This window comes from Papio anubis, chromosome 8, assembly GCF_008728515.1.
Source record: "Papio anubis isolate 15944 chromosome 8, Panubis1.0, whole genome shotgun sequence".
In the NCBI taxonomy this organism is placed as follows: domain Eukaryota; kingdom Metazoa; phylum Chordata; class Mammalia; order Primates; family Cercopithecidae; genus Papio; species Papio anubis.
Window position 1 is genome coordinate 116,177,556 of NC_044983.1, and position 10,649 is coordinate 116,188,204.

Genomic DNA, 10,649 nt, shown 5'->3' on the forward strand with positions numbered 1-10,649 from the left:
CTGCCGTGATTCAATTACCTCCCACTGGGTTTCTCTCATGACACGTGGGGATTATGGGAACAACAATTCAAGATGATATTTGAGTGGGGACGCAGCTGAACCAAATCAGTGAACATTACGTTCATCTGCCTTTCTGTCCGGAAGCACTTTCCAGATAGCACATAGAAGGAGATCAATTGGAATTTAGAAAGAGTGAGCCATCTGGAATTTAACGAGTAAAACCAGAGATTGAGGAGCTGCCCAGAGAAAGAGCTCCAAAATCTGTATGAAGACCCCCTTGAATACTAAACCACAGTTGTGAAGGGTGAGACTCCATGAGGCTGGGCAAAAAACAAACAAGAAACCGAGTTGAAGAGTTTCTAGAGTACACACAGGGCTGGGAGATGTTTGTGTTCTGGTCAACCATAGTGAAGAGCCCTTGTTAAAACTTTGAGGGATTCAGTGGAAACACTAGAGGGTCATGCCTTGCAAGAGTGAATAAACTAGGTCTACAGTAAAGGACACTTGAAACTTGCTATAACAAAGCTTATACGAAAACTTTGAAAAGCTTAAGATGATCAACAAGTAACTTAAAAGTTTGCTAGAATAAAAAAAAGGAACATTTGTGTGTGTGTGTGTGTGTGTGTGTGTGTTTACAGGGAATCCAGGGATGTGATGTTCCCTCTAGGCTCCTAGGAGTGGGTACCAGCATCAGCTCTGATGCGGGTTAGAGGGTAGTGCCATAGATACTGAGATTTCTTGGTTACAAATAGGATTGTAATAGTAATGCACTGGATACATGGACAGACTCAAGACCTCCTTGTTAGCCAGGGTGATGCAGGCAATAGTGATAGCTGAGGTTGTGCAAATGTTTTCTCACCAGTGTAACATGTACAATGTCCAGAATCTAATGAAGAATAGTAGGCATTTGAAGAAGTAGAACAATTTAATTGATTACAAGAAGCATCACAATTTATATTATAATAAAATAACATAAATATTATGTATATGAATATATTATATTTAATTAAAATGTAAATTAAAGTCTATTCTATTACAAAAAGCATCAGTCATCAGAAACAGATTTTAAAACATGGCAAAGGCAATGGAATTGACAGAAAAGAACCTTAAAAGAGCTTTACAAATACCTTTAAAATTTAAAGGGAAACAGCCTAATAAGGAGAGGGATGAAGGATTAAAACTGGAACTTCTAGAAATGGGATAATAAATGAATGAAAAATTTCACTGGAGAAGATTAAAACTGATTAACACCAAGAAAGCAAGAAAAAAAATTACTGAATTTGAAAGCATAGCAATAGAAACCACGTAAACTGAAGCATATAGGGAGAAAAAAATGAACAAAATAAACAGAGCCTTAGTGACTCAGGCGACAATATTGAATGTCAACGTATGTGTGATTTAAGCTTAGTAAAAGGGGAAAAATAAATTAAAACATAAAATTATTTGAAGAAATACTGGCAAAAATTTTTGCCAATTTGATGAAAATGGTAAATCTATATATCCAAGATGCTCAACAGAACCTCAAGCAGGATAAACACAATGAAAACCACATCCAGGCATATTATAATAAAAGTGTTGGAAACCTATGATAAAAAATAAATCTCAAAAGCAGCCAGGCACTGTATACAAAGTAAACCATGATAGTAGGCAGACTCCTAGTCTGACACATTGTAGACCAGAAGATAATAGAATGGCATCTTTAAAGTCCTGAAAGAAAAAATAAAATAAAATAAACTATCAACCTAGTATTCTTTTTTTTTTTTTTTTTTTTTGAGGCAGAGTCTCTGTTGCCCAGGCTGGAGTGCAGTGGCATGATCTTGGCTCACTGCAACCTCCACCTCCCAGGTTCAAGGGATTCTCCTGCCTGAGCCTCTCGAGTAGCTGGGATTACAGGCGCGTGCCACCACGCTTGGCTAATTTTTGTATTTTTAGTAGGTAACAGGGTTTCACCATGTTGGTCAGGCTGGTCTCTAACTCCTGACTTCGTGATCGGCCTGCTGCGGCCTCCCAAAGTGCTGGGATTACAGGCGTGAGCCACTGTGCCCGGCCCAACCTAGAATTCTCTATTCAGTGGAAATAGCTTTAAAAACAAAGGCAAAATAGACTTTTTCAAATGAGCAAAAGCTAAGAGAATTCATTGGCAGCAGAGTTGCACTATAAAAGATATTAAAATAAGTTTTTCATCTGGAAGGAAAACAATACCAGCTGAAAATTTGAAATTAAGAGAATAAAGAACATTGGAAATGGTAAATATGCTGTTTTATATATTATCACTGTTTTCTTTACCAACATGTAATAAACATATAAAAATATTTATGAGGTCTTTTACACTCTGTTTTTCCCATTAAATCTTTGAAATCCATGTGTTTTACACTTATATCACATTTCAGTTTGAACCAGCCACATTTTAAGTATTCAGTAGCCATATGTAACTGAGGGATTAGTCATCCGAAAGTTATGTGCTTGTATTTGAGTTATTTACTTTGTCTTACTCTACTAGAATGTAAGCTCTGAAACAGCAGTTACATTTTCTTGTGGACACCTGTAGCCTCTGTAGCTAGAACAGAACCTAGGACATGGTAGTGCTATTATTTATTTCTTGGATTATAAAGGTTTCAAGGAAGAAGATATGGATACTGTATACAGCAGATAGAAATTATAAGATATGTGTTTTGGGAGCTAGAATGGTTCTTAAAGGAGGTTTAGTCAGTATAGATTTTCAAATTTGATGGCTGTAGGTTTAAATCTCAGCTCTATCACCTGCAGTTGTGTGGCCTTGGGCAAATGTTTTAACCTTGATGCGAGGTTGTCTAAAGTAGATAGGACATGAAAGCAATTGGTCCCAGGAGGAGGTTTTTTATCTCTGACATTGTTTTGAGTTGCTGGGGCATGATGATAGTAAAATGTCTTGTTTTTATTATTTAAAAAATTCCCAACAGATGATACGCGCCTACCCCTTGTCTGTACTTGAGTGTACCATTGTCATTGCCTCATCCTTGATATGCTACTGCTACTGCCTCTGTGGGCTTGCATTTTCCACCTTCAAAATTATTTTTGTCATTTTACCTATAAAATATTTTATAGCCCTTATTACATGCCAGGAAATTCTCAGTGATACACACACACACACACACACAGAAACACAAACATATGTGTGTGTGTCTATATATATCTATCTCTATTTCTATCTCTGTTTAATTCTAGCAACAATTCTGGGAGAAAAGCAATTTTTCTATTCCCATTTTACAGATGAGGAAACAGAGGCCCAAGTTTACATAGCTGGGAAGAAGCAGAGCCAGGTTTTTAACTCAGGAAGTCTGACTCCAGAGAACACACTCTTATATTGCCTCTCCATAATAAGACCTACCAAATAAAGTTGGAGATACTGAATGGAAAGTAGCCAGCATGGTGTCCAGCCCACAATAGGTATTCAGTGCACAGGAGCTATTCTTATTATAACTATTAATAATATTTTCATTGGCTGAGAAACTGAAATCACAGGGGGGGTAACTAACACCCCAAGTGTACACCACTATTGAGAAGCAGACTGGGTTTAAAGTATATAACCTGCTGATTTCCAGTCATGCCACATCTGTCCACTGTTAACCCTTATGGGAAACTCAGAAGAAATAACCACTGAAGGAGTGAAGAAGTGGTGTCGACATTTTAATTAAATACACTGAGAGGTTGTTTTTTTCTTATGTGGTTTGAAGTCTTATTCTAGCTGATCCTGGGAATTCGCTCATACACTCCACAGGGATTTTTATAAAGAGAATATTCTAAAAGCATCCTTTCCCTGCCCCAGCTTCTTACCCAGAGAGCGAGAATAGTATTTAATATTCTAAGACTATTACATGTCATGATCTTTTAACCTTTATTCACACTTAAATGTTTCCACACATTTTTAAAGCATGATTTAAACTTTCAAAAATTTTTAAATTATGGTGTAATTTACATAAAGTGCACCAATTTTAAGTATGCAATTCAATGGATTTTCACAAAAACGTGTATGCAGCCATGTTACTACCACCCACATCAAGATAGAACATTTGCATGGTGCAGTGGTTGGTGCCTATAGTCCTAGTTACTAAGGAGGCTGAGGCGGGAGGATCACTGGAGTCCAGGAATTGGAGGTGGCAGTAAGCTATGATCACACCACTGCACTCCAGTCTGGGAGACAGAGCAAGACCTTATCTCAAAAAGAAAAAGAAAAAAAGAAAAAGAAAAAAGATTTAGAATATAGCCAGCCCTTCAGAAGGCTCCCTCATGTCCACTCCTTGACAATAACAACACCATTCAGAATTCTATCAACTGAGATTCGTTTTGCCTATTCTTTGAAAGGAATTTGGGGTCTGGCTTTTTGTTGTTGTTTATTGAACATGATGCCTACAAAGTTCATCTGTATTGTTGTGGGTAGCAGTAGTTAGTTTTTTATTGTTGAACAGATTATTTTGTGACTATATCACAATTTATTTCTCCATTTTTTGTTTTTGGACACTTATTAGTTTCCAGTTTGGAAGTATTCTAAATAAGGCACCTACGAAGTTCTTGTATATTTTATTTAAGGGACACAAGACCTTATTTTTATTGGATACATACTCACTCATGGAACTGCTAGGCCACAGGGTATGTATATGATTAGGATTAAAAGTGAATGCAAGGAGTTTTTCAAAGAAGTTGTCCTAATTTACAGTTCTTCAGTGTGTATAAAGGTTTTTCCTGCTTTATATCCTCAACGGTTGGCATTGCTACCATAACTCTTCAGAATAATCTGTATTTTTAATATTCTGTTTCATTTTTATACCATGTGTTAGATCATATGTAATTAATTAATTAGCAAAAGATTAAATTATCATAGTTTAAGAAATTCCCATTGACAATTATAGCATTAGGGACGTAGGCGTTTTTGTCTGTAGTGTATTTTTAAAATCAGCATTATTGAAGTCAAATTCACACACAACAAAATACGCTCATTTTCAGTGCAATAATGTGTTGTGTTTTGATAATTGTATATGGATATGTAACTGTATACAATTACCAATTGTGTCGTCTCCATAGTAATCATAAAATGGAATATTTTCATCATCCTAAGAAGTTCCTTTATATCTCTTTAAAGTTGTTAAAAGAAAAACTTCAGCGAAATTAAACTTAAAGGAGTTGAATTGAGCAGCGAACTATTCGGGGAATCGGGCAGTGCCCAGAATCACAGCAGATTCAGAGAGACTCCAGCGCAGCCGCGTGGTGGAAGATTTATAGACAAACAAACAAACAAAAAGAAATAAAAAAGGAATTGAGGTACAGAAATCGGAAGTGAGGTACATAAACAGCTGTATTGGTTCCAGGTTGGCGTTTGCCTCATTCCAACACTCCGCAGTGTATGAGTGGCTGATGGATGGCTGCTGGGATTGGCCGAGACTCAGCTATTGCTACATACTCCTAAATTAGGCTTTCAGTTTGTCTGCCTATTAAGTTACGTTGCAATTTCTCTACAAGGACTGAAATACAGAAATACGGAGTCCTTCTCAGGCCATAGTTAGTTAGCTTTAACAAAGTCAATACCCTCTCCCCAACCCCTGATTTTTGGAAAATATTGATCTGCTTTTTAATTTGTATTATTTATTTATTTATTCATTTGACTTTTAAATAATTTTCCATGAATGAAATCGTATAGTATGCAGTCTTTTCCTTCACTTAGCAAAATGTTCTTGATATTATTCATGTTATTGCTTTTATAGTAGTTTATTCCTTTTAGTTGCTGAGTTGTGTTTCATTGTATGTATATACCACATTTTGTTAAACCATTCAGATGTTGTTGGAAATTTGAATTCTTTCAAATTTGAGGCTATTATGAATAAATCTGCTTTTTGAGTACAAGTGTGTACTAATATTTCCGTAACTTGGATGAATACCTAAGAATGGAATTTCAGGGTATATGGTTAAAGTACATGTATAACTTATGTAGAAATTACCACTGTTTTTAAGTGTGTATTCTCACTAGCAATGAAAGAGAGCTGTGGTTGTTCCATGTACTTGTTGATAATTGGTATTGTCAATCTTTTTAATTCTAGCTATTCTGATGGATGCATAACGGTATCTCATGGTTTTAGTTTGGATACATATATAGGCAATTTATATACATACACATATATATACACATGTACATATATATATTAGGTCATTGCCTCATTATTGTATTCTGTGATTCCTTATATATTTTAGATGAAAATATTTTATTAGCTACGTGCATTGTATTTTCTGTCATTTGTGATTATCTTTTTATTAACAGTGTCTTTTGAAGAGCAAAAGCTAAAATTTTAATGAAGTCATATTTGTCCATTTTTTTCTTTTATATTCCATTCTTTGGAGTTCTTAATTCTATTTAATCCTACTAAATTCAGAATCACTGGGATTTTTATGTTTTTTTCTTGATGCTTGTTTTGGCTCTTATGCTTAGGTCTACGGTTTGAAATGAAAGTTAAAAATGGTATAATTTTTAAGGTTCAGGGTTTTTTTTTAAATTTGGATATCCAATTGTTTAAAAATTATTTCTCAAAAAATATTATATTTCCCCACTCAACTGCCTTAGCTACCTTGTTAAAAATCAGTTGACTATATATGTGTGTGTCTGTTTCTGAGGTCTCCTATTTAATTGATCTATGTATCTATTTGGCACCAATACTACACTGCTTCCATTGCTGTGCCTTAGGAGTAAGATTTAAAGTCGAGCAGCGTAAATCCTCTGATTTTGTTCTTCTTTGTCAGTGTCATGGGTTATACTACTTTGTCATTTCATGTACATTTTAGAATAAACTTCCCAGTTTTAACAAAAGTGTTGAAAATTTGGATAAGATTGCAATGAATTTATAGATCAATTAGGGGAGAATTGGCACCTCAACAATAATTAGTCTTCTAATCTGTATCTTTCCATTATTTAGATCTTTAATTTTTCTCAGCGGTATTTTACCATTTTGTATTAAAAGACTTACATTTTTAAAAAATTCATTTCTAATTATTTTAAATTATGCTTTTACAAATAGCCTATTTTAAACTTTTCAATGTCGAAAGAATACAGAATTTGTGACTGATTTTTCTTTGTTGAGTTTGTTATCTACAACCTTACTAAACTCACTCATTAGTTTTAACATATTCTTTTGGAATATTCTACATAGATAATCATTTGTTCTGCAAATTAAAAAAAAATTACTTCTTCCTTTCCAATTCATAAGCATTTTATTTTTATTTCTTGTTTCATTGCATAAGCTAGCACCACCATTACATGTTGAATAGATATAGTGAGAGAAGGCATTTTTGTCTTGCTCTGATCTTCAGGGTAAAGTATCTGTTCATCACCATGAATGATGATGTTACTTTTAGGTGTTTTGTAGATACTCATTATTAATTTGAGAATGCTTCCCTGTATTACTAGTTTGCTGAGAATTTATTTTTATTTTTGTTATGCATTTGTGTTGAATTTTATCCAATGCTTTTTCTGCATATATTGAGATGACGTGCTTTTCTTTTTTAGTCTAGTCATAGGTTAAATTATATTAATTGGTTTTCAAACAGTAAATCAACTTTGCATTCCTGGAATAAATACTAGGCCATGATGTATTGTGTTTTTCATATATTGCTGAATTCTACTTGCTAAAATTTTTAAAAGAATATTCACATCACTATTCTTAAAGGATATTGATACCTAGTTTTCTTTATAGTGCTTTTGTCTGATTTTATTTTCAGGGTAATGCTGACCTCATAGAATGAGTTGTTAAAAAATATCATGTAGACTTGTTATTATTTCTTCCTTAAGAGTTAGTAGAATTCTCCAGTGAAGCCACGTAGAGCTGGATAATTTTGTATGAAAAGTTTCTTAAGAAAAAATTTAATTTTTTGAATATAAGGTATGTGAGTTATCAATTTCTTTTGGGTAGTATGTGTATTTCAATTTATTTTCCTGTAACATCTAAATTGTTAAATTTACTAGCATAAAGATGTTCACAGTTTTCACTTACTTTTTATTTTTTTATTATTATTTTTTTAGACGGAGTCTAGCTCTGTTGCCCAGGCTGGAGTGCAGTGGCCGGATCTCAGCTCACTGCAAGCTCCGCCTCCCGGGTTTACACCATTCTCCTGCCTCAGCCTCCCGAGTAGCTGGGACTAACAGGCACCCGCCACCACGCCTGGCTAATTTTTTGTATTTTTAGTAGAGACGAGGTTTCACCGAGTTAGCCAGGATGGTCTCAATCGCTTGACCTCGTGATCCGCCCGCCTCAGCCTCCCAAAGTGCTGGGATTACAGGAGTGAGCCACAGTGCCCGGCCATTTTTTTCTTGTTATAAGTATCATATATACATATATATGTATATTAGAGAAAATATTTTTAAAATACCCATACATAAAGGAGATAAACTCATAAATAAGAGTTTTAGTTTTACTAAAAATATTCAACATTTGTCTTAAAATGTATATAGACTTGTCATTTTACAACAATTTATAAATGTGGTCAAATCACATCTATATATTCTTTAGTGTTGTTTTTGTCTTTTGGGCCATCTCTCGCTTTCTCCTTTCTCCATAAAACCACTGAAATAATCCCTGCTGTTTCAAAAAAATTATTATTTTTATTTAATTTTATTTTTTAACAAATTATAACAGTATATTATGGGATACACAGTGAGGTTATATGTATATACTGTAGAATAACTGAATCAAACTAATTAATCTGTACATCACTTTAAATATTTATCATTTATTCCTCTTAACTGCAACTTTGTACTCTTTGAACAACATCTTCTTAGGTCTCCTACCCTGCAACCCTGGTAACCACCATTCTACTCCCTGCTTCTATGAGTTTGATTTTCTTAGATTCTACATATACGTGAGAACATACGATATTTGCCTCTCTATTCCTGGCTTCTTTCATGCAGCATAATGTCCAGATTCATCCATGTTGTTGCAAATGACAACATTCCTTTTCTTTTTTTTTTTTTTTTAAGATTGACTAGTATTCTATTGTGTAAATATACCACATTTTCTTTATCCATTCATCCATTGATGGACTTAGGTTAATTCTTTAAGTTGGCTGTTGTAAGTAATGCTGTAATCAATATGGGAATGTAGATACCTCTTTGACATACTTATCTCATTTCCTTAGGATATATTCCCAGAAATGGAATTGCTGGATCATATGGTAGTTCTGTTTTTAGTTTCTTGAAAACCCTTCATGCAGTTTTCCGTAATATCTGAACTAATTTACATTTCTATCAACAGTGTACAAGGATTGCCTTTTCACTACATGCTTGCCAAGATTTATCTTTTGTCATTTTGATAATAGCCATTGTAACTAGTATAAGGTGATATCTCATTGTGGTTTTAATTTGCATTTCCCTAATAATTGGTGTGATGATTAGCATTTTTTTCATATATCTGCTGGCCATTTGTATGTCTTATTTTGAGAAATGTCTATACAGATACTTTTCACATTTCAAAGTCAAGGGTTTTTTTGATATTGAGTTATTTTTTGAGTTTTTTTGTGTTTTGGCTATTAATACCTTATTAGATTATTGACTGCAAATATTTTCTCTCAACCTATAGGTTTCTTCACTCTATTGTTTCCTCCACTATGTAGAAGCCTTTCAATTTGAAATAATCCCATTTGTCTATTTTTGCTTTTATTGCCTGAGTTTTGAGTGCCAAATCCAAAAAATCATTGCCCACATCAATATTGTGTAGTTTTTCTCCTATTTTTTCCAGTCTTTTTATAGTTTCAGGTCTTATATTTAAGTCTTTAATACATTTTGAGTTGATTTTTATATACAGTATGAGATAAAAGGTCCAATTTCATTCTTCTGCATATGAATATCCAGTTTTTCCAACATCATTTATTGAATAGAGTGTTCTTTTCCCACTATATGCTATTGGCACCTTTTCAAAATCAATTAACTGTAAATGTGTGGGTTCATTTCTGGGCTATTTTGTTCATTGGCGGATGTTTCTATTTATATGCCTATACATGCTGTTTTAATTGCTATAGCTTTGTAAAAATTTAAAGTCAGGTCATGTGTTGCCTCCAACTTTGTTCTTTTTAATGGAGAGTGCCTTGGCTATTCAGGTTTTTTGTGGTTCCATATTAATTTTAGGATTGTTTTCCTATTTCTGTTAATACGTCGTTAGAATTTTGGTAAGGACTACATTGAATCTGTAGATAGCTTTGGGTAATATGAAAATTTTAACAATATTAATTCTTTCAATCTATGAACACAGGATGTATTTCCATTTATTTGTACCTTTTTCAATTTATTTTATTGTTTAATAGTTTGCAATGTACAGAATTTTTACCTCCTTAATCTCTATTATGGCTAAAGTTAGGATTCCTAAACTTTCTTCATGTTTGTGTAATAATATTATAGAACAGTTATATACATATTTTAAAACTCACATATATTCAACATTTACAGTATATTACATATTGTGATAAATGCTTTATATCAATTTTTATATTTCATTTTCATAAAAATGCCCTATGACATTTGTGTTATATTTCTGCTCCCTCCCCTGCCCCCATTACATGGATGAAGAAATTTAATCACATAGAAATTAAATTTTTTGGCTGGGTACAGTGGCTTATGACTGTAATCCCAAAACTTTGGAAGG